The sequence below is a fragment of the Triturus cristatus genome, chromosome 1_2 (genome assembly GCF_964204655.1).
Source record: "Triturus cristatus chromosome 1_2, aTriCri1.1, whole genome shotgun sequence".
In the NCBI taxonomy this organism is placed as follows: Eukaryota; Metazoa; Chordata; class Amphibia; order Caudata; family Salamandridae; genus Triturus; species Triturus cristatus.
In genome coordinates this window covers 356,154,081-356,178,047 of record NC_140580.1, presented here as the reverse complement: position 1 = coordinate 356,178,047, position 23,967 = coordinate 356,154,081, and the positions used below count along the sequence as shown (strand labels likewise).

Here is a 23,967-nt window from a genome sequence, read left to right as displayed (position 1 = left end):
ACATGGCTCCTAAAGCATGGAACAACAGCCCTCCTCCTGATCTGGTTCTGTGTATGCATGGCATTTGTGCACGTAAGAGCCCAGGGGAGCGGAGGTGTTTGGGTGGTTGGTGGAAGGAGATGCGGCTGGTCTGGTAGGTGGGGCCTGAGTTGTATAGTGCCTTGAATTTATTTGTGAGGAGCTTGAATTGAGCACATTTGTCCAACTTGGTGGTAACTAGGGCATTACTGGCCTTTTTTCTAGTGTTGCTTGGGAGCCATTTGAAGATTTATCTCCGCATCATCAGGGTGTGGAAGCAGGATGCAGTGATGGCGATGACCTGTGCGGTCATGTTCAATTTGCTGTTGATGATTATTCCAAGGTTCCTGGCATGGGTTATGTTGTGGGTATGGGTGTGTGTCTGAGTTTATCTGGCTACCAGCTGGAGTTCTATGGTCAGGTAATTGTGCCAAACATCCCTACTTCTGTCTTGTCAGTGTTTTGAGATAGCTGGCTTTCATTCAGTTAGCAAATTCGGTCATGCAGGCTATGAACTTGTTTCTTGTGTTAGGGGCCTTGTCTGAGAGGCAGAGAATGAGTTGTCTTGTCTGTGTAGGAAAGGATGTTGATGTGTGCAGGGATGGAGGGTCTGGCTGACCGATGAACCCTGAGGCACTCTAGAGATAAGTTTGTGGGCTTCTGATGAGTAAGGTGCCAGGCTGACAGCTTGTGTTCTATCTGTTAAGAGCGGACGCAGCAGAGAAAGGGTCTTTGGATGCCAATCTCAGGCAGGTGCTGATGAGGATCGGGTGTGAGACCATGTCAAATGCTGCAGGGGGGTCCAGGAGAATGAGGGCTGATGTATTTCCTCTGTCTAGGATCATGCGGATGTCCTCTGTGGCAGCTCTGAGTGCCGTTTCTGTTCTGTGCTTGGTGCTGAATTCAAACAAGTGAATAGGCTGATGTAAAGCATGCTGCTTGATAATGCATTTAAAGCAACTCAAACATGTTGTATGAAGTGATGAAAGAAATTGTGTGCGCACAGAACGGATTCTTATTAGGAAGAGAACAAATCCTAATAGAACAGAATGTTGTAGACTGAAGTTTTAACTGGCAGTGTTTATCCGAACATTTTGTACATAGCCTTTGTTTACCATAAACAACTTATTTCACTTAGTAACTTTCCATTTTAGTGTCCTTGTGTTTTATGCCCCTGGCACAACATTTTTTTGCGTAAGGGTCACAATATTGTTCCCGTTAAATTCCAAATCTCCGGGTATCAAATTTTAACAAGTATGATAATTAATGCATCCCCATATAATCACTTGTAAGCGAGTTATAAGTAGGTGATCTTTGAGCTCAGACATCTAGAAATACTTAAGTATTGTTATTTGTAATTGATGCTCTGTTCCATCCAAATATCCAAGATTGGTGGCATTACGTCATTGGATTGGCACACCTTTTTAGTTCTGAAATGCTTTCACTTTGCCACTTGAAATTTTAAAGAACATTTTCTCAGTTGGATAACCAAATATGAAAGTTGTGTTTTCAGGTGTCTCCTCTTTGCATGTGGAGCGATAGTCCATCAACCCTGACTGCTTTCTAGCAAAAGACCTAATGTGGGCTTATGGAGGGTTTATCTGGTCTTAGTCTACCCTTTGCTTACGATTGGTTGGTTTATTGTCAGTTATTTGCTTTCTTTTATTCATTGTCTTTCAATGTTGCAGCTTACCAGTCATGCGTTTGTCTCGCTCCTAGAGTATATCCTCTTTACCATCTCTCTGATGGCTGGCTTTTATACTTTCCGCTGCTGACTTTCAGTGAACTATTTATTTTTTCTTTCAGCTTAAACACTTAATGAGAGTGCATGTGTTTTCCAGCTGTGTACTGTGAGTGTTTTTCTCCACCCCTGTGCACCATATTGTTCTCCCTCACCTGTGTGCTTCTTTCCACCTGTGCTTCACGTCGCTCCCTATTGCCCGTGTGCTTATTTCCCGCATCACTCGTGTGCCTTTCATCCATGTGCGCTTCCCTGCCCTCTGTTGCTCACTCACCTCTGTGATTCTGTCCAACCACGTTCACTGCATGTTGCTCTCTCTCTTCCATTGCCACCTGCCTGCTTGCCTCCCACACCCCTCGTCATGCTTCCCTCAGCCCTCTATGTAACCTCCTGACTGAAGAAAGGTGCCTAAACATTTTGTAGGCACATGCATGTGCATGCGCCCTCCTACAAAATGAAATAGCTGCAGCACTTTGTTCTTCTTTTTTTCTTTACCCATCTTGCACATCATATGCGATGCTGTACAGCATTGCTAAAAACCATTGTCAAAGCCAATAGGCCCCAGAGGCAAGACCTGTTGGCTTTTTCATTGCTTGCCTGCCTTCTCTCTTCCTTCTAAGCTCGGATCATGAGGTTGTGTGCACTTGCATTAGATAGTGATACCAAAACATGCAAGTATAATTCTGTTGGTTAATGCACTATAGTCAATCTGCCGATCAAAGGTTTAGTTCTTGGCAGGGTCACTCTGTCTTGCATCCTTACAAAGGGTATAAAATGAGCACCTTTAACTAGTTTTATAACACCGAATATTCAAGTACAAAGAGAAACCACATTTTTCTAGTCAGCTAACAACTCTGCACTTTTACAATGTGAAGGTACCTTTCCATGTGAAAGAGTGTGGTTTACAAATCCCCAAACCATAATATGAATAATATAGATGTTTTTAAAGCTGAATAGTTTGAAAATTATACTTTTGTCTCCTTATGTCCCATCCATTAAATTCTCCTATGCATATTTAATTAGAAACAGTATAGTTCTACCAATGTACAACGCTTACAGACTTGCCATGCCCTGCTCCCTGCACCTTGCCATGTCTATTCATATTACCTCGCACTGGCAGTGATCAGTACCTCCTCTGGAATCTTGCCATTCTTAGCCTTGACTCCTTCAGTCTCTTAAAACTTTAAGCTTTAAAAATTACTTTGGAGCTCATTCTACTCATGGGCGAGCAGATCACAAGTGGCCTGAAGCCAATTCAGTGGTCATCTTCTTGAAGATCGCATGCAATTAAGAAACTTAAAAGCACATGAAGATATTTCTGATGTGGAAGCATAGTACAGACCAAAGTTCACCAGAGGGATACTACAACCAGGAATCTGATCTACGCAATCTCTGGGAGATGACTCTGAAATTGAAGTTAATGCTCCAAGATCTGTCTCCTATAAACTGCAGCAGGATGCAAGGCCTTAGGATTGGCATAGTAGTTACTCGCAGTTGGTTAATCTCTGCGGTGTTTCTTTAGGAGGTTGATGCACACTTGCTTTCAAAGTGGGTCGACCTGAAATATTGATGAAGTAATTGTAAAAAGTATTTTATATGAAGTGTCTTTTCATGACTAGGCATCACAAAGGTAGGCTCCTTGCTATTTAACACTTTCAAGTCATGTACTTGCATTTTTTGACTCTGACAGATGGTTACTCAGTATAATACTTGGTGCCAAACTGAAGAACCTATTTGGTGTTGGTACAGTACATAGGTGTAAGGGCTCTTTATTTCAAGGAGGTCTTCTGCAGGCCACACCTGGTCACTTCACTGGTTGGTCTAAAAAATCATTTTGTTCTCTTTGCCACAGGGCTAGGTATCAAAGTTACCTGGCTTTATTCATGGGTGTTATAAGTACTTAGGTTTTAGAGCTCAGGAGCCCTAAATCTCCAACATTCTGAAGTTCCCATTTATCCTGACAGCAGCATGGGAGTCCAATTAGGCTGCTTCCGGAAGAATTCCTAATCCAAATGCTAAAGCAGATCTCTCTGCTCCCAAGCTTGCATGGAAGATAGACTTGCCAAAGTTGATTGAAGTGGTGATTAGCAGATTGATTGTCAGCAATTTCATTCTCTGTCCCTAACCAACTGTAAATATCTTTATTGCTCCAGCCCAACTTTTGCAGCAGAGGGGGCACCTAGAAACTCTGGTTAAGTTCATTAACTGCCCAGCGAGTATCATGGCACACATTTATTAAGATGGCCACTCAGACCCTTTCTAGGTCTCTTCGACAAAGCAAAATAGCCTATTCTGAATTTAACAGAAGGTTTAGATCAAACCTATTGCTTACCATTGGTTGGCTTTACTGTCTCTCTTTTTTTCTTGCTTCTTATTGGATGCCTTGCCTTCCTCTTCTTATGTTTGCCCACACCCTAGGGCATAGCCTCTGTACATTTGTTTTGATCGGCTAGCTTGTATGCTTTAGTCAACTGCTTTCTTCTTTTCCATTCAGCTGTCCATAAGAGTGCATGCGTTAACTATCTCTTTGTGCTGACTTCCACTTTGCTGTATTTGCTCTCCACCCCGCCCAGCTTGTCTGGATGTATTTTTTTTTTTTTTTTTGCATGGCTGAGGAGCAGAATTTAGAAGATGTTTTTCCTTTATCTCCTATATTCTACATATTGCATGAAAGCGCAAGCAGGCTCACAAAGGCTTTTCTGACAGTAGGGGTTGGGTAAACTGGTGCTTTTACTCAGCTAGTCTCTGAAGCAGAAGTTGTATTTAGCATGACACGTCCCTTGGAGGCCCATAAATCTGCTAATGCAGAAGACCAAAGGCTGAATCCTGTGGAAAGTAAGTTAGGCCTTGGCATATGTTTGTTTTACCTTCTGACACTACCTTATTCTTTTTAAATTCTGTGTAGAGTTTCAGGAGTAAAAAGTATTCCAAAAATAATCCATGTAATTTATAAAGGTTGAAAACATTGAAATCAGTGCGCAGTTTTTGAGAAACCATAATCTGTGTTTGCTTTTACTCCAGTATTTTGAAACTTTTTTCTTTAACTTTAAAAAAGAAATACTTTACACACAAACACTCGAAAAGCTAACGGGTCTTCACTCGCATTAGATTGGCATGACCTATTGGTTTTCATAGTGCTTGTTTTGAGAAAAGTGGGTCGCTGTTATTTCAGGTTTTGTGGTGTGTCCTTAGTAATAAGAGGCATCTCTGCTGATTAACCTTTGATATTGAATGTGTTTAGAAAATCTAGCAAACACCATAAAGATGGGCACCTGCTGCTTCTAACTCTGCAAGAATTAATTAACTTCCACATAGGTTAGCTCTTGCCATGTCTCTGGTGATTTTTGACAGGGGCAGGCCTTTATCTACCAAATTATCCCAAGAACTACAATTTACTTCACTTTATTTGAAGGCTGAAGAAGCTATATTAATTCTTTCTACATCAAACTTGTTTATAACATCTGGGCAGTTTGCCATATCAGGCATTTTAAGGCTGTCACCATCTAGACATAAAATATATGTTTATAAACATGAGGAAAGTATTTTATATGTCCTGGGGGCATTACTGTTTTTCACTTCTAGTCCAGTAGCATTTATATAGTTCTTCAGACTCCTGATGAGGTGCCAAAGCTATTTGAGTGGAATGATTGCATGAAATCCACCTTTTTCGGTCCGTGTTTGAGAGCCCATTGAGCTGAATAGGGATTTCGCTTCTTTACCACTTTCAGATATAAAAACATTACACCTCCTCACCCCGTGAGATTTTATATCTATGCTGTGTGCGCTGGTTACATAATTGAACAGGTGATACTGTAACTTTGAAACATTTTTCAAATTTCGCAAAGCCAATTACATTTTCTGTAGCTTTTTACTTAAAACCGGTCCCATTTTACAAGGAGGCTTGTCATTTTAATTGAAACACATGAGGACTTGGTAAGAATATACTGGGGTGAACTCTGAGGCTTATTTTGAGTTTGACGGACAAGTACTCTGTCACAAACATGATGTAATACCCTGTCCACCAACCTGATGGTCCACCAACCCCATTTAGTGTTGGGCAGATCGTCAATATACCGTGACGGAGTCTGCATTGGCTATATTGACGGAATACTTCCTCCAGTGGCTGCACTTATTAGTGGCTATCAGAAGAAGGACTTTACATCATCCACCCTTTTTTAATGTGAACAATTTAAAGCCTTTTGTTGCAAATTGGGTGCCGCCCATTTAGTATAACCTTAGTTTTGCTTTTTTGGTCACCAGGTTTTGGATTTTGTACTGTGGGTGAGTCTCACTACATGTGCCTCACCACCGGTAATCACATGGTAAATGGGCTGCACATGTTTACTTCTTTTAAGATAAGTTATTAGAGAAACAACGGACCCTAAGGAGGAAGGTTTACCCTCAACTTTCTTGGCAAAATATAGGACAAACCATCAGGTGATTTGCTTAGCCTGTGACTTAAATAACATTTATTTATTACATTTTTTATATTTCATTTTTCAAATAGAAGGTGCTCCAAATAGTGTTGCTGCGCAATGTATATGAAAAAGTGATTCTAAAGTGCTATACACTATTGCAAATATATACATGTGACTGATCAGGATAATGGATGCAAGAGCAACAATCAGTATAGGAGGGTTGATTAAAAAAAAAAGCAGTCCATTGTAACAGTTGTCAACATTTCATCCCCTAACACTGATTATTTACAATAGGGTCATCATCAGGACAGAGTAAAATGTGGAAGACACCAATGGGATATGGCAGTAATTCTTATAAATGGATTACTCTGGCGTAGCAAGATGTCAGTCCGAGGACATCAAGTCAGTCTTCCGATTTGGAAAATCCCTTTTTAAGTGGTGTATTCAGATTGGTAATAGACAAATAACTGTGGATCATCAAAATGCTAGCACATGTAGGGCGGTTGGAAAAACCCAATTTAGTGGGTGTGTAACACTGTCATTGGATCAGTGTAACTTTATATCAGCAATCTGACATGTCGGAGTTTGAGTGATGTATATTCCAGTCACTGTATTGCCCTCGCTATTATGACCCAGGAATGAATTAATCACTTCCGGATATAAGCATAAATAATTCCGGGGGCGGATCGTTTACGGTGTATATTGAAATCATATTGCCTTAACACCGTCCACGGATTGGTGGCTAGTGTGCCTGCTGCGCCTGGCCGAATGTGAATCATTGGTTCCAGGGTTACTGGGTTTCCCCTTATTCTTTAGTAATTTTAACATAAGGCCACTGCGACACAACTAGGATAAGGGTATTAGGCTAGTTACACATGAAAAAGTTATTTATTATAATAATTCCTATTTGTAAAGCGCAAACATATCACCCCCTTAAGGTTACGTGAGCTATTGCCTAGAGTTCCATGATGCTGAGTGAAGGTGCCGCCGGGGCTCGAACCGTGGGTGCTGCCGGGGCTCGAACAGTGAGCCCCGCACTCTGCAGTCACCACTCTGGCCGCTGCGCCACACCTCCCTCTTTGGGAGTTTGTTTTTCAAAAACGAAAAAACATTTGAAAAGTTTGACTGCTAGCCATCATGGTTGATGCTCCAGTTCATTAAACTTTCATACGTTCATACGTTGACAGGAATCGCTAAAATGGTGGTTCCTGGTCTGCTGGGCTGTGGATTGCTTACAATTTGGTGAACAGCATGTCTGTCAGGGCAGCAAAGTAAAGTACTCAATTGCCTTGACTGACATCAATCCATCCACTAAACTCTAAATCAGCCCGTGTCTAACTGCAAACGAGGGATATACTCAAAGGCAAAATGTCTGTGCTGTAGTTGAGGGTAAATCAATCTCCTTCTGACATAGCATCCTGCTTCCATCATGACGGTCCCATTACTTCATTATTACTTCCTCCCTTCCTTATATTATTCACCACATTTACCCTTATCTATCAACACATCCACCTTATACAATGTAGCTTCATCATTTTCCCCATTGTTGCTTGCATCTTAACTCATCTTTCAGATAATCACATCTACCATAGCCCCCATCATATCTGCTCTGTCTCCCATATTCTGTCCTAAAACGGCGACAAATTTGGTCAATCTTCTACTGGTAAGTGCAGTAAGTCAATGCTCGAGTTTCTGACACTTACTCCACTCAGATATTAACAAGCAGAACCCAAGAAACTCAGTTTATTTTGTAAAGCTTATTTTTTGCTACCAGCATGCCTTTTTTGCTGCTTCATACACATGGCATATTCTCAAAAGAAGAGCTAAAACACTCAACCGATCTTTGTTTGCCTAGCGCTTTGAGTGACTTTAAGAACAGTAGAGGCGGCAATGCTTTTAGTTTGTAAAAATATTTTATATTAATTTAGAGAGTTAATATGGAAATTGATTGTTTATAAAAGCTGACCCTAAATCCTAGGGACAGTGTCATAGAGTGGGCCCAAATGTATTCACATGCTGGTATATTGCCCATGCTTTTTTATTCTTCTTTATCGATTTTATTTAAATATTGTAGTGGTACCATTTTCATTATTATTGCATCTTCAACATTTGCTTATTCATACAAGGAGGGGCATTCCTTTCAGACCATCAAGTATAATGTTATCTTTTTTTAATAAGCGCTTTAATAAACTCAAAAAAAACTCATAATCCACACTCCTATTTTGTCATCTAAATGTCTATTTTGATAGGAGTGCAAGTTTGTGTTCCTGTAGTGTACCTCTTGCTTTGACACATTTCGTGGTTTGCCTTAGTTTCTTATTTTACTGTCCCACCCTTTGGGTCATCTTTAATGTGTTTGTATCTTTTTGTTTGGTTTAGTCTCTACACCTGTTACTTCTTTGTTGGCCTTGATTTCGTTTGGTGTTTTTCTAAACATGGCAAACACTAGGAGATGAAGGACGGAGCCAAGAAACATTTCAGACACTTGCCCCCAGTCACAGATCTGGGTTGAATCTATCATCGTTCTTTAGCTCACTTCGCCACTCCAGTGCATCCCCAGCCATATGCAAATCAGTCTTGACCCTGTTTCTCATGGGAACAGTCCAGCCTGAACTGCCAAGCCAGGTCTTCCCTGGACCGGAAACAAGCATCCTGGGACTCCCCTCATCAGCCAGGCTAGCTTGAATCCAGTGGCAAAGTGAGCAAAGAACCCCGTCCGGGCATACCTTGCCAACTTAGGGCAAACCAGGCAAATGCAAGGAGATGATGGACAGAGTGTAATATATTTTCCGGCACTCACTCCCAATCACAGATCTGGGTTGAATCTATAATCGTTCTTTAACTCACTTCACCACCCCATTTCAGACCCAGCCATTTGCAAATCAGTACTGACATACCCTGCCAACTTGGGGCGAACAAAGAAAACACAAGGAGATGATGGAGTCAACCCAGATCTGTGACTGGGGGAGAGTGTCTGAAAAGTTTCAGCACTCGGTCCATCATCTCCTTGTGTTTGCCTTGTAATATAAAATCTGACTTGTTCATCAAGTTGAATTTTAACTTACTATTAAAATGAGTCTTTGACCTTTTTTCAAGCAGTTCCCAAACCGAATCTAGCATGTCATTAAAGGCAATGGTGAAAACCGGTGTAAACCCATGGGAGAGCCAGCCTTGCCACAGTGAAAAACGACTATAGACTTTTCACTGCCAGGACATATAAAACATTAATTATGCATGTCCTCCTTTTCAAATACCATGCAACCCTGTGGGCTTTTAAAGCCTACCCTAGGGGTGACCTATATGTATTAAAAAGGAAGGTTTAGGCCTGGCAAAAGGTTTATTTTGCAAGGTCGAAATGGTAGTTTAAAACTGCACTGCCGGGGGGAGGAGCCTAGCCTGCAGCCGAGATGGCCGCCTAGCTCTTCGGCTCCGCCGACCCTTGCGCCCTTCGTCGATATCCTGGCAAGAATCCTGTGCCTCCTAGCCCTACGCTTACCTGCGCCACGTTCCTGACCACGTTACTGTGACTCCGGTCGAGAACGGAGCTGCCCCGGCGGAGTTGAGCCCCGGTTTCCATTCCGGCCTTCCAAGCGGTCACAGCCGGGCCATTGTTTAGTGGGGACGGCCGGCGGCGACAACGATAGCAGCGGCCGCTGTGGAGAGGGAGGAGCCGGTGCACCGGACCTGGAGCGCGGCACTGGGATTCTCACAGCCGCCTTTTCCATGCTCGGCTGCCCAGCGCGCCCCGCTCGCAACATTGTATCCGGCTCTCGTATACTGTATCCCGGCCCAGCTGAGAGGGCCGGGATCGTTTCTTTGTTGCAGCCTACAGCAGCGGACGCCATCTTCCGCATCGGAAGCCCTGGTCTTGCCGGTGGGTTTCCCTGCGCCACAGATTCCCCTGTCCTTGAGGCCTCTCCACGACCGGCTGCCTCCACGTTTCCGGCACCACCAGGGCCCCGCAGAGAGCTCATCACTTTCCAGATACCGATGGTTGGTGAAGGGGGCTTGCTTCCCGGGGCGCTCGATGGTTGCTTGCCTAAGATGGCGGACGCAACAGCACCCTCCATCCTTGATCCACCGCTGGGGCTTCGCGACATCCTGGCAGCACTGGAGGACCTGCGGTTGGCCTTCCACGACTCTGCCACTGATTTGGAGGACCGGTTTGATTGTACTTTTTCAGCTGGCCATGATGATTCTCCAGTGCGGCATGTTAAGCCACATCTTCAGTCGACTGTCGGTGGATCACCCGAGTTGAGGTATGTGTCAGTGACGGGGGGACGTGTCACAGTGCCCGCTGCGGTACTCTTCGGCTCTGCCCTGGAGGAGTCTGACAATACTGCTCCCTTGGTATGGCCGGAGCTTGTGTCTCAGACGCCGTTTTGCCCATCTCTTTTGTCCTTTGGTGCCACGTTTTTGAGCGTCTTCCTGGACTTGCTTCCTGTACATCGGCCGGCCGCTACTCTGGAACTTATGCATCGTCCTGCTCCCTGTTGTACTAGCCACGGCATAGCAGTGGCGCATTCTGTGGTCCTTTACTATCCAGCTTCACTCCAGTTTGACTTGTCTCTTACACCTCGACTTCTGCAACGGACTCCATGGTGGCCCATCCCGTCCAGGTTGGCTGTACTACAATTGGATTCTGTTGGACTGCAGATTCGAAGGGGCCAAGGCTGAGGAAGGGGGTTTTTCTTGTTGCACATTGATACGTGTATGGCTGGGACTGGGACTTGTGACTGTTGGAGGTACATGTAGCATGGGTGTTGGGTCGGGGCCTGGGGTTGGGTGACCGCGGATAACGATTTTGCTTGCATTGAATAGATCCTTGGCCCTCCTCCGCTCAACCGCGACATTCTTTTTCTTTTTCTTCTCTTTCTCTTCTTCTACATTTCGGGTACTCTTTTGGGGCGACAGACACACTGCTAGGGGGGGTAGGCCGTAGCCTCTGCATGCGTGTAGGGTGGGGGGTATATTTCCTTGTTGTTTTTTTTTTTTCTATGGGCCTCCTTTTTCTTTCTTTCTCTTCTCTTTTTCTCTTCTCCCTTTCTACTCTTTACCTTTCTCGCTTGCTCTTCCCTTTCTTCTTTCTTGGGTCGATGGGAGGATTGGGAACTCGTGGGTAGTGCTTGGGGATCGTCATGTGATATGTTTCTTTTCTATCCTGATTTCATCGAGTGCGATTGATTACCTTACGGATAATGCTTGCTGACTCTTCTGATGATCGTTGCCCACTATAGTCCTAACTGCATTGCTTTGATTCGGATCCTTCCAGACCTGTTGCAAGGGACTTATTTCAAAACTTTATAAAAATTAAACCACATCATCCTGGCGCTCGGCGGCACAATTGTGTATAACGTGACCTGGCCTATTCGTGCTTGTACTGATATGCTGCTGAGTTGTATAATTGCTTGCTGATGTGCCCCTTATTGTCGAGGCCGGCCTGAGGGTTGTAGGCCCGTATTTGTCTGCACATACCGTTAAATAAAGGTTTTCCAAAAAAAAAAAAAAAAAAAAAAAAACTGCACTGCCAGGGTGCAGTGGCAGGCCCTGAGGCATGTTCTACAGTGCTGCTTTAGTTGTTGTCCAAACGGGTGCGACAACCCACTAGTAGCATTTAATTTTGCAGGTGATGGGTACAAGGCTACCATATATTAGGGACTTATAAGTAAATTAAATGTCCTAATTAGGGGCATATGCCAATTCTTACATGTTCAGACAGGAGAACAAAAACCCTTCACCAGGGGGTTAACAGGAGTAATGTGGCAAGGTCTTATGGCCAGCAAAAACATTTTTCAACGAAAGGAATCAAAACTCTATGAAAATACTACTCAAACTATGGTCATTTCCAAAATAGCAGTTCAATCTAAATGGCTGTATTTCAATTAGCTTTACTTCGCCAATCCATTTATAGTGTCCTTGCATATCGTATGCTGTCATCAGATCAGTCGGAATTCTGCTCTTGAGTATCTTCCCATATCTGTTGGTCCATATGTCTCACCCGCCCCACTCAGTAGTACCTATGCACCTTTATTGCTAATGGTGTATGGGGTGAAGCATGCTGTGCTCCTCCTTTGCAACAAAAATGAGCACACAGTGTGCCTCCGTAGAAACAAACTGAAGCTAACGTTACTTTTCCCTTCTTCTTTTCAAGACTGGTCTCTACAGCATCTTCTTCCATTGCAGCCACAATTACAATGCATACCTAGAAAAGTAGATTTGAGTTCTCTGCCTTGTTAGTTTGAACTGTGTCAGAGAAACCTGAAGTTTCTAAAATGAAAGCAATGTAATTGAGAATCCATTTGTTAGCATTTCCAGTTGAACAGTTAGTCTGCCTTCCTATGACGTACACACTTATACATGCTGTCTCTAATATTAAATGCAGTCATGTTAACATGAAACATTAATTATTATCCTACAAAAGCCCTTTCACATCGGAGACAGTATTGGGTGGGTGAGGATGAAGGCGAGAGGCCGACCTTGCTCCCCGCTGAAAACAATATTCCTATATATATTGTGGAGCTTTATTTTATGGAGTACATGTTCATAATCCTGTGGGGTGGCCATATCCTTTGTTAATATACACACCCCCTGAAACAAAGAATGCCAACATCATGGGTTTGGAAAAGCCCTTCTGCTTAGGTCTGATCGCAGTGGTGCACAGTGCTATTATTGTCAAAATAGTGTAGGTGTTTTTCCTTAAGCCACTTGGGGCAAGGTGAGAAACTGATCTAGACCGTGGCCAAGACAAAACTAAGTACTGTAGTCCTGCTTGGGCATTCCTTACTGCTGCCACCTGCCTCCCTTTGTCATTCCTTTCTTAGGGTAGACTTTTTAAGGAGGCAGGGGAGAGGTGGGATGTGTCTCCGCTATGTTGGCCCATCGAAAGATTTTTAAATATCCAAGCAGATGATGCATATAACCATCATGCTACTAATAGTGTGGAAGAAAAGAGTGACCAGTGCATATGTATGTTAGAAAGAGAGTCCGTGTACACTGGTAGCAGCTCCTTTTAACTTTATAGTACTTATTCTGCGTAGCTATCTGCTCCTCTCTATTTTAATAACGCAGGTCTAGAACAGTGCATTATGGACCAAGTCGACAGCAACTGGTGCACATGCAGCTTGTGTTAGTGTGCTGCACACCTGACCCTCGCTCCAAAAACAGGATGCATCCATTATTCCAAGGTTTAGCAGAGCAGATCAGGTAGGAATTCACACTATCATATGCAGGTTTCAATCTGTACATGGCCGACTTAGCTTTCCATCTGTCTACGGTTATTAAATTGAGCCCCGGAAAATTCTTTATCTGATCCTATTCATATGTCTTAAGAATGGCCACGGGTTCTATAAAAAAAATATTAGCTACAGTTGAAGAATACCTTGTATATGACAGACTATATGCTTGACGAAAAAGGCTACAATGTGTTGATAGTTCAGTAGGTTCATGTACCTCTGCAGAGTTTGATAGACTAAGATCATCAACATCATCTTTGTTTTCGATCACTGAGACCTTGTAAAGTGCATCTCATTGGATTATTAACAACATAGCAATCATGATGTTAAAATAGAATAAAAAAATACACCAAAACCTAGCAAAGCTTCCTTAGAGAGCGCGGGGGTAGATGCCCTATTTAACACCGCATTAATCGTATGTAGACCCACGTGTGCACAATGATTCCTAGGGAAACTCACATACCATTCTTTATGAGTTATAAAAACAGTCAGTGACCCAGTCCATACATAGATATTAAAATATTGGGCCTAGCACCTAAAAACCTACATCTCCAAGAATGAAATAGTACAAAAACCATCATACAGTATTGAATAGAATAAAAAGGACACCCTAAACCTTTCGAGAGTCTTAATTCATAGGAACCATCAGAAATGTTGCTAGACCAAATACTACAAATCTCCTAGTGTCAGTGCTGAGAGTTCAGAGCACCTCAAGATGGTATTTCTAACCAATACACCTGTATAGGGGCAGAATCCACTTAAATCTCACATTTTATAGAAGGGGCAAAAGAATAATAAATGAACCAGAGAATCAGGTCCTCCTTTGCATGCTGGGCACTGATCATCAAGTGGTGCTTGGGATCGCCATCTGCTCCAAAGCACCCAGGTAGGTAGTGTCATATATCTAAATTGTATGAACAGCTTCCGTGCCATGGCTGGGAAAATCTCGTCAATGGTGTGCTCATATTGGGTATAGGGTTTCAAATCTATTAATGCTAAAGTGAGACCTGGACTAAGATCTACTGAAATGAAAATAGCATTTGGAAAGAGGACTAGTTTGCCATTGTTGAATGCCAGTGCATCTAAGAGGATGATTGTATACGCTTGGAGGGGCGCTGCTGTTCTACGTGATATCTGTAACGCAGTAACGTTTGAATGAATTAAAGAAAAGTGTAGAAAAGCCAATTTTGTAGAGATTTATGGAATTTGCAGGTGAGTTGGAGGTGGATCAGAGGTGGGGCGAGGAGATTTACAACATGTGGCTGCCAGGTAACTGAAAGATTTTCCACATGTCCTGACTGATGAGTTCCAGTTTGTACAGAAGTATTGCAAGGGCTTGGAGTACGCAAAGAATAGCGACTGCAGTACTAATGAAAGAAGAGTGTGTCTGAGACCTAAATATATACTTTAAATGAACATTTTTTCCTCTTATTCGCTTTGCATTCAAAGTGGACTCACTGCCTGAGATGCATATATTTTTATGTTGAGTTTACATTTTGGACATATACTATCACATCAAGTATTCCAGTTCTCGTGTTAAGCATAACATTTTCTAAAGGAAGATGTCTACGTTATTCAAAGTTAATCACCCAGTTTGTTTAAAACAACATATGATCTAGTTTGCAAAATCTGATTGAATAAGTCACTCCCCTTTCCTCTGGGACATCCATGTGGATTGCTTATTTGAGGGTTCAAAAGAGCTAGGAACAATTGCCATTTGTACTTTGTATCTGCCTGCGTCAATCATCAATTGGTGCATTAATTTGAACACACATTTTCATGATTAAAACTTGAGTTTGTGATAAAGAATTCCGATAAACAATGGTGCAAAATAGTCCCTTTCCTTTCTTTCTTCTGTAAGTCTTGGCACCCTTAATATGTACAAGCGCCCACTCACCCTTTGTAAAGGTCTCCAAAAAGGTAGCAGTAGGCAAGAAAATGCTCTTAGGAAAGACCTATGAGCAGGTATACCAGGAGACACTCTGGTTCCCAGGATTTGTGGTTCATTATTAATTGCACAGAGCCTAGCAATCACTGCACTGCTCGCACTTCCATTTGTGAACTCTCTAATCTAATGGATGCCCAATAAATGTATTCCATCATAGGCGTAACGTTTTTCCAAATACCGATGATTATTGTATCTTATCTCCCATCCTTCAAACAGTTAAGTAAATGTAAAATGACTATAATAACCTGGTTTGCAGTGTGAATCTTTTTTTAGATACACGTGCTGTGCACCATTCTGCCATCTAGTGGTTTGATGTGCAGTAGTCTATCTTAACCTTTGTCTTTTATTTTTATTTTGGTGTGGGCCTCCTCGATATCGACCACCATTTGGTGCCAACTCCATCCTCCTTTGACGTCAAATGTATACCCCAGAAACCCTGGGGGGTTGTCACCTTCCGATTTGTTTTCCACTGCTGGGCCTGGAAGCACAATCAAGAACTCGGTTGAAGAAGCAGGAAAAGTTTTTTAGCGGGACGTTGGTGGAAAACAGGGAAGACTTGAACAAACCGTTGGAATTGTTGAGGGGTTTTGAAGGAAGAACTTAGTTTTAGGGGCTTTTCACTTAAGAATGAATCGGTCGAATAATGGGAGGAGTATAGCCCTTTAAAATTTTGCTCCAAATGCCAACATTATAATATTCACTTTTAGAAGTTTTCATTCATCTGGCCCCCCAGTATATTCGATCTAGGTTTACCCACTACGTACCTTGCCGCACACTTAGATCTTCTAACTCAAATCACTTAAAACCCCAAACCTTCAAATGTATTTCCAAAGGAGGCAAATCCATTGCAGTGTTAGGCACAATGGCTTGGAGCCAACTCCCTAGTAGCATCCGCCTCATCCAGTCAGAAACCCTTTTTAGGAAGTCCCTAAAAGCCTGGATTTTCACCTCTGCGGATGCCCGATGCAGTGCCTATATCTAACTCTTTCAATCCTGTTTCTTAGTAGCTGTTGCACTATACCTGCAACTCAATCATCTATAGCGCCATGATGCTCCTCGGAGTGACAGCTGCGCTACATAAATACTACATAACATAACATAACACCAGGCCCGGACTGGGGCTGAGCTGAAACATTCGTACTCAAGACCCTCAAAGAGCGCCCCGATGTCAAAGCCATTGGTAATGGAGGAGAAACATAAGCAACCACTTGGGTCAATGTATAAAGGTACTGCTTGCATAAAACCCTCTAAACCGGCCGTAACTTCGAAATGCACTCAAGAGCGCAGGAGGGAGAAAAGCCGACAAGAAGAGACCTGGACTTCAAAGAGGAGACCATCAATGCTCTACGTCCAACCAAATGCCTTCAATGTCAAAAAGTGTATCCTCATGGCCGAAATGGGGTCTTTGATGAAACGAAATAGGAGTGTGACAGTTTCTTGAAGTGTTACAAAATTGCCAAGAAAATTCTACACGGAAAGTAGGAAGAAAAAGAGCCCAGTAAACTGGAGGCACCTTCAGCACCAGCACCCCAGGACTTAAAATAAAGTCTTCTAAGAATACAAAGGTGAACATTGGGAGGGCCAGTATGAAGGCCATTACCTCACCTCACATGAGCACCTACTCACCAGAGGAAGGGTCGAGTCACACCCTTCAAGACCCTCACTGCCATATGATTTGGCAGTGTACAACCCCCTCGTTAAAAAAAGCGACTGATGCCTATGGGAAACAGTTGGAGGGAGAGCAAACTGAATCATGCTTTCTATTAGAGACACATTTGCCCTCACAACGAAAAAATAAACTCCTACCAATGTACCCTACGTGTTAGACCAAAAACGTCAGGTTTTCAAGGAACCGGTGGTGGCTAACACAGTAAAACCCTGAACAAAGGAAACAATGCAAGCCTTCATTATCGGACCCAGTTTATATCCAGGCAAATGCAGTAGTGGACTCCATCCTCGTTACCGCGACCTGTAAATGCACCAGTGCACTCGCAGCAATGGGGCCACCACCTGACAAGGAGAGCAAGAGGGTGGAAATTATAGGAAACAAAAAGGAGAGATCAGTCCCAACGCAATAACGCATTGAAAATTCAAACACCCTGCTTAAAAGCTACGACCACCAAAAATGAGAGGAGATAAAAGAACTCATACAGCATCTAACAGAGGTGCATACGAAAGGGTCACATAACGCCATCCAAGAAGGCAAAACTATTGCATGTTTGAAATCTGCTTTAGATGCAACAAACAGAGCAAGCAGAATGCTCTGCTCAGCAACCACTCTAAAAAGACATGCCGGGCTTAGGTGTCAGACTTTGAGTCACAATTACAGGCAGCAGTGATCAAGATGCTGTTCAGTTGTGAAACCCTCTTTTGGAACTCAGTAGATGATTCATTACAAGGCATGAAGATAATGGCAACACAAAAGCAATGGGCACACTGCAGTCTAGAGTAACATTCAGGTGGGATTTTGCCCCTAGGAGAATCATCCAGGGAAGAAGAGGATCACAACTAGTTATCAGAAATGTTACCTTTACACTGCAAGCAACATCACAAAGCAATTGGGCGCTGTGGCCGTTTCTAGCCTGAACAAGGCAACAGCCCTTTCGAGGAGGGGTTCCTGTGAGGGGTTGGTCTCTCGAGTGAGCAGCTTCACCAAAAGCAGGCTCCTGCACACAACAGCAGTAGGAGGTAGAATCTGAGGTTTTCGAAACAGATGGAGTGCTATTACCTCCTACAAATGGACATTAAACATTATAAAACAGACATTGAATAGATTTAATACAACAACCACCAAACATCAGTCTAAAGACCAGGAGCTAGAGCAAGAAAGCGCAGCTGTGTTTACAGCAAAAAGGCAAGTATCTAAAGAAGCAGGCAATAGAAAGGGTTTCAAGGAAAAAATACACCATGGAGTGTACTTGACCTATTTCCTGGTGCCCGAAACTGACAAGCCAATCCTAAACCTGCAGAACTTGAACAAGTTCATAAAGACTCAAAAAGTTAATATGACAAAACTCTAAGAGGTTATTATACCATGACTACAGAAAAGGGACTATATAGTTACCATGGATCTCAAAGAGGTAAACTTGCATATGCCCATGGACGCAGGACACAAGAAGTTCCTGAGGATTGTCGTAGATTGGGTAGATTGCCAATTCAAAGTGCTTCCTCTTTGGAATAATTCTGCACCAAAAATGTTCACAAATTGTCTAGCACTAGTAGCAGTACACTTGAGGAGACAGGACATCCATCTATACTCTTATCTAGACAATTGGTTAGTAAAAGCAGAAACATTCACACAGTTCAAAGGTAGCATTACCACAGTCCTGGACATGCTTCATGAGCTGGGGTTGTCGTTGAACATAGAAAAATCATCCCCGACTACACAGAAGGAAAAGATTTTTCTGGGATTGAGACTAAACTAAAGGGAAACCAAAGGTTACCCAGTAGAAAAAAGGATCTTGTCAATAACATAGCAGGCTCTCAATTATCAGCTATAGCAAGTGAGGACAGGGAACCAGTTGGCATGATGGCTTCTCGGATCCCACTAATTACTCCCTCCAAGTTACACATGAGCCCGCTCCAGGACTGGCTGCAATGTCAGTGGTCACAGGCAAGGAGTTGGGAAAATCTAGTGATTGACAATGCACAAGAAAATACAGTGGTGGAGTATCGGGAATATCACACTAAGTAGACTTCAAACACCCAACTCCTTCTGTAACCATTACAATAGATGTGTCCCACACGGGGTGAAGTGCTCACAAGAAAAAACTCAAAGTCCGGGGCTTATGGAGTCCAAAAGTTGCAGTAATGCACATAAATGTGTTGGATTGGAAGAGTCTTTTTAGCCATAAAGGCATTACAAACGCATATAGAAAGGAGAACAGTTCTGATCTAGCCAGACAACACAACAACAGTGTTTTCATGTCAACAATCAGACCGAACCAGTCACACCCATTATTCCAACTGGCACAGGAGATATGGAAATGTGCCATACAGAGAATGATCACCCTTATGGCCATTCACCTGCCAAGGATACAAAAGAAACAGGCAGACAAGCTAAGCAGGGAGGCAGCAAGAGATAATAGAAAATATTTTCAAAGTATGGAGCAAACCACAAGTAGATCTCTTTGCAACCCCAGAGGATACAAAATGCCAAAGCTTCCAGATACCCACACCACTAGTCTCTGGGTCATGCCCTGTCGATAGATTGGTTGCGGAAATTTGAATATGCCTTTCCATCAATCCCATTGATATGCTAATACTGGACAGAGACAAACCATAGCAGGCAACGCTAATTCTGATAGCCAAACAATGGGCTAGATAGACATGGTATTCAGACCTAGTGCAAATAGCACTGGGAAGAATGATGAGACAGCCCTCACATCCGGTCTAGCTCACCTGTGCTTCACCTGGAGTAGATTATCCCCAGGCTAGTTGTGTGACTCCTGAAGACATAGATATTGGAGATGGGGTTGCCACAGAGGACAATAGTAGTGTATTTCGACCACAAGAAGGTGTTACACAGTAAAATGGAGCAGGTTCATTCACTGATGTGGTAGATTCAAGCACAAAGAAAAATGGGCTAAAGTAACTACCATTGTTAGTTACCTCACATACCTTATAGATGAGGTACTATCTTGTGCCACGCTTGGTGTATATCTGTCGACCATAGTGACATATTAAAAAGGTGTCCCATGAAGAAGTTTCTTCAGGACACCCTTGATCAAACGGTTTCTAGAAGGGGTGAAAAGAATAGCCCCACCAATATCCACACCATTACGAAACTAAAATCTGGTACTCAGTTAATGAAAACACCCTTTAAATACATGCACAAGGCAGAACTCAAATACTTAATGTTTATGACTCCTTTCCTCATAGCCATCACATCCTTTCAGAGAATGAGCGAGTTGCAAGCCCTCATCAAGCAAGAGATTTATTTACAAATACACAATAGACTGCTGAAGATGGCTGATGCAACATTTCTGCCCAAAGTGATCTCACATTTTCATATTAATCAGCATATACAGCTACCAACTTTTTTTCTCCAAAAAACGGAAACCCAAGCAGAAAGGACACTTCACACACTGGATGTTAGAAGAGGAGTTAAGTATGACTTACAAGGAACAAAGCAACACAGAAAGGAGACCCTTTCCCCATAACCTTTGAAGCAGCTAGCAAAGGTTCACCGGTAACCAAGGGAACTATTGCCAGAGGGAAAATCCAAACAATACAAATATGCTACATGAAAGCATGAATAGCTTTGCAAGAAAAACCTAGAGCACACTTAGTGGAAGACAGGAGTAATACTGGCCTTCACTGCTAATGTATCGGTTGATGACATTTTTAAGGCAGACACATGGGTATGTGTACACATGTTCACCAAGCACTACTGGGTGAAAATTCAAGCTAACGAGGAAGTGCAAGTCGGACAGCAAGTACCTAAAAATCTTTTCGCAAACACACTCATTTCAACCCAAGCTCCTGTAGGAAGAGAACACACCCACAAAATCTGTTCAGAGCATGTAGATCGAGAAAACATTCATGCTGTTAAATTAAATGGTTACCTGTAAGTACAGTTCTGCAGCTTGAAATAATTTTCTGTATTCATATTCGACCCTCACAACTCCCTGAGAAATTAGGTGATTTGTAAAATAAATAGAGAGAAGCGCGCCTGATATCTGGGAAGCCGAGCAACACTAACCAGTCTCAAGGGGTAAAAATTCATCTGAAGATGTCGACCACATGCAGGGGCTTCTGGACGTACGTCCGACCTTTTGAAAGATGGACATGACACCAAAGGCTGGTTGGCCTAATCAATGCCCACATGCAAAAAAAGAAGAGAGAGAGAGAGAGATGGACTATTCATGACCCAACCACTAGACGGCAGACTGATGCACAGCATGTGAATCTAGAAAGTTCTTCAGGTTGCAAAACTATACCTACTGGTAAATAACCATTTTGTTAGCAAATATTGCAAACCAAAAGACAGTGAAGTATTGTACAATGGCAAAATCTTCAACTGCTCGTAAGGATGACCGGTAAGGCAGATATTGATGCCTTAATAGCGTGAAAATGCCATAGGCAACTTGGCGCTGAGTCTACACGTAGGATAATAAATTATCAAGAAGCTGCCATTTGAACCGGGTGTCTTAAAGCTGATCGAATGTTTGAGAGAATAACCAAGTTTTAAGATGTTTCCTAAAACTGTATAAGCTAGGTTGACCTCTAAGCTAGTCAGGCAGATTGTTCCAGAGTTGTGCCATAGTTTGGGTGAAGCTCCTGCCAGCCCACTTTTTTCCTCTGAATTTGGGTACATTAGCAGCTTAAGAATTTGCAGAGTGCAAGTTTCTTCTGGGGGAGTACCAAGTGAACTTTTTTTCAAGTATGCAGGGCCGTCACCATACAGAGTCTTGTGTGCCATGCAGAAGGCCTTAAACATCACTCTTTCTCACCGGAAGCCAGAGAAGCTCTGATAAAGCCTTAGACACTGGCTTAAACATAGGGATTTTTAGGTCTCGCGCCTAGCGGTGCAGTGCGCAACAGTGCTCGCGCAGCGATAGACCTCTTGTAGGGGGTTCAGAAATCGAGTCAGGAAAAGCACACGCTCGTGCGTGTCTTTTTCCTTTTGTGCCCCGCTATTGGCCTTTGCGTGCGTGTTTTTTACTAAGAGCACGCAATAGGCCAAAGGCGGACGCATTGCGCCGCCCATGGCCTATTGGTGTCTATTATGCGCACCAAAGGCCATGTGGTTTCAATTATCGTGCCCAGACACGGGCGCGATGATTGAAAGCGCATGTTTCGCTGTGGTGCGCGCGCGCACCACTCGCAGGCATGTTTTTTTTTTTTTTTTACAATAGAGATCGCTTTTGCGATCGCTTTCACTGCCTCTGTTTCTGCGCCCCCAACCAGCTCACCCTCCCTGTTGCTTCGCCCCTGTTTTACTTGTTTCCTTTCTAGACAAACTTCTTTAAAAGATCTGACACAAACAAGTGTGCAACGACAGGGCAGGACACGTCTGAGGCTTTCAGGCAGGCAAGCAAGTACTTTTAAAGATCTCCCTGCAAGTGCGTCTGCTTACGTGGAGACTCGCTCGCCAGCATGGGGTACGGTGCCTCGTGCGGCAGCAACAATAAACCTTCGAGCAGAACAGGCCAGGAGGCTGCTCTTGCCAGGGTCTCATTTCAGCGCACTGAACGTTCTGGCACTCCCATCACTCAAAATACAGATGTTAAACTTCTGTAGCTGAGCTCCTTGCTTCAGTCCAAAGACATCTAGAGATTTTGTGACAGTTTGTCCCCGTGTGGAAGGCAGCGGTGCTGGGGAAGTGTCAGTTCCATGCCAGGTAGAGCCTGACAAGGGACTGACTCCACCCGTTGCATTGGCCTTACAGATGTAGAGTGACGCCCTTGACTTCTCGAGTCCACATGGTCTGTAATAATACCTCCAAGCTAGTCCCTGCCCTCACATCCATGTGGCTCGGCCCCAGCTCAACTGCACTTCCAGAAGCATTAGTGCGTCGCAAAATAAAGACTTTTTATCTGGCCTATTGACCTTTAATGGGGAAGTTCCGGCCATAAGCAAAATATTCAGACCCCGCCCCAGTCCTAGTGGTTTCCCAAAGACACAGTTTTCTCATAAAACCTCTAGACCTCTAGCCCCAGCCCAACTGCCCTCGCAGACAGTCACATGCCTGCTCCAAAACCTGCGGACTGCCTCTAGGCCAGTCCGGTTTTCGGCACCACACACAGCCTGGCACAGCAGGGGGACTTACATTGGGTCGCTGCATGAACGCGTCTCCGCTGCACGAGAAACTACTGGACGGCGCGGTGAGTCCGCGCGCGAACACAGCTGCTGGCGGTGTCCCCCTCGCGTGCGGGTGGGTGTACCCAGCTCGGCGTTCGCGAGTTCAAGACATCACATGTGCTGCATTCCCTTCTCGCCCACCCTCGGGGGCTCCCTATAAGCTTTGCGATAATGCATACACTATGTGCAGAATTTACAATACTAGTTGGAGAAACCTCCTCTGCACAGAACCCTGCTCCAGCAGCACAGAGCGCATGTCTGCCGTTGGAGGGGCGCGTTAAGCCTCCAGTGACAGCATAGCTGGACGCAGGCCCATGTCAGAAGGGTTACTACTTCCAGCCAGTGCTGGGTTTTCAGCCAACAGCACTAAGCATGCTGGGTCTTGGAGGCCCCCAAACTTATGCAATGACCTGCAACTCCCGGCATGCTCAGCGTGCTGGCAGAAAGTTACTCATGAGGATGAGAAGAAAATTAACTGTTTTATGAAAGTATGTTACCGGTGGGCCTCAAACAGGACAAAAAGCCTGACAGTCATTCCTCAGCGCATGGGACTTATTTCTGGCCTTTTTAGACAGTCATGTTTGAAGTAAAACTAACGAGGACATTTCCATCAGGACAGACAACCACAAGAGCTGCTCGCAGCTTGATTCTGCACAGATAGAATTTGGCAAAAGGCGACAATGTAGTTCGCATGAACAATGCACCACCACCATTCTGCAGTGATGCAGTGCAAAAGTATGTGCCCCCACCCGCAAAATGTGATGAGGGGGCCCTAGCTTTCCATATGCTAAAGTTACCTATAGA

The 23,967-nt window shown here is 43.6% G+C and overlaps 1 protein-coding gene across 1 annotated transcript in view; it reads left to right on the top strand.

Moving 5' to 3' along the window:
• Positions 1 to 23,967, top strand: part of DNAJC11 (DnaJ heat shock protein family (Hsp40) member C11) — a 595,493-nt gene that overhangs the window by 160,485 nt on the left and 411,041 nt on the right. The window lies entirely within an intron of this gene.